We start from the raw sequence: 1,564 nt of genomic DNA on the forward strand, positions 1-1,564 counted from the left end.
CCCCCCCCCCCCCCACAAGGGCCCAAGGCGCCTAGGGTTTGGGGAGGGGGCGCCCCACCTTGCTTGGGGGGCAAGTTTCCCCCTCTCCACCCCTTGGCCGCCCCCCTAGATGGGATCTAGGGCTGGCCGCCGCCCCCTAGGGGTGGAAACCTAGGTGGGAGCGCAGCCCCCTCTCCCCCTATATATAGTGGAGGCATAGGAGCAGCCCACCACATGAGTTTCTTCTCCTGTTGGCGCAGCCCTACCTCTCTTTCTCCTCATATCTCGCGGTGCTTGGCGAAGCCCTGCTGGACCACCAAGGTCCTCCATCATCACCACGCCGTTGTGCTGCTGCTGGATGGAGTCTTCCTCAACCTCTCCCTCTCACCTTGCTGGATCAAGGCATGGGAGACGTCACCGGGCTGTACGTGTGTTGAACGCGGAGGTGCCGTCCGTTCGGCACTAGGATCTCCGGTGATTTGGATCACGACGAGTACGACTCCTTCAACCCCGTTCTCTTGAACGCTTCCGCTTAGCGATCTACAAGGGTATGTAGATGCACTCTCCTTCCCCTCGTTGTTGGTTTCTCCATAGATAGATCTTGGTGACACGTAGGAAAATTTTGAATTTCTGCTACGTTCCCCAACATGAAGTAGTCGTCGTGTGCCTCCACTCCCTCCACAATGCACAAAAACAATGGTTTTCTGCATGCGAAAACAGCGACGAAACCATGGATCATCCGGGAAGTGCAGTAGCTTTGCTCCGGACACCATATCCTAGTTGATCAGTCTTCTCCCTTTAATTGAGCCCTTGAAGTTGTGAATATGCTCCACTTGCCGGTCCATTTCCTCTTCCATGCTCATGAGCATGATCATGTCCACTTCTTCGTCTGAATCCGAGGAATCGAAAAACTTATCTTGAATTATTTGATCAAGCTCCGTCAGTCAATACTCGTTGGACGAAGCATCGGAATCCATCGTTTCCCCTAAAAAATCACAAAAAACTGGTCAGACAATGTGTCGAACACATCAAGCGCAAGGCGGAGCCAGAGAGTTGTCGGACGTACAACGGTGGCGTCCAGGCTGGCGACTATGTCCCATGCGGTGAGGACAGGAGAGAGGACTGCTCTGCTGGAGCTAGTAGCGCAGATGCTAGGAACGGTTGCCGAGCGCGCGCGGAGGCGGTGCTACGAGACGGGCGGTGCGGAGGAGGAAGAAGAGAGGAGATAGCAACTGGATCTGGCGGGTCTTGGGGGTGGATTTGTTGCAATTTGCAATGGGGTCGTGCTGTCGGATCCGACGTGACAGGCGTGCCAGGCGCCCCATATCCGTCTCATATTTAGGCTAGATATGAAGGGTGCCGGTCAGCCCAGACGTCTGAGGCCCATTTGAGGTGCCCGTTTGGGTCGAAATTGCGGTACTGGACAGTGACAGGACAGCCCGCCCGGGCGTATGAGGCGCCCGACTGTGTAGATGCTCTTATTTCTCCTCATAACGCTCTTGTATTTCCTTAACATTCCCGTTGATCAATTTATAAAGTGTTGGCAATACTCCAAAGAAAAAAAGCTGGACGGAACACACAATAG

This window comes from Triticum dicoccoides, chromosome 3B, assembly GCF_002162155.2.
Source record: "Triticum dicoccoides isolate Atlit2015 ecotype Zavitan chromosome 3B, WEW_v2.0, whole genome shotgun sequence".
NCBI lineage: Eukaryota > Viridiplantae > Streptophyta > Magnoliopsida > Poales > Poaceae > Triticum > Triticum dicoccoides.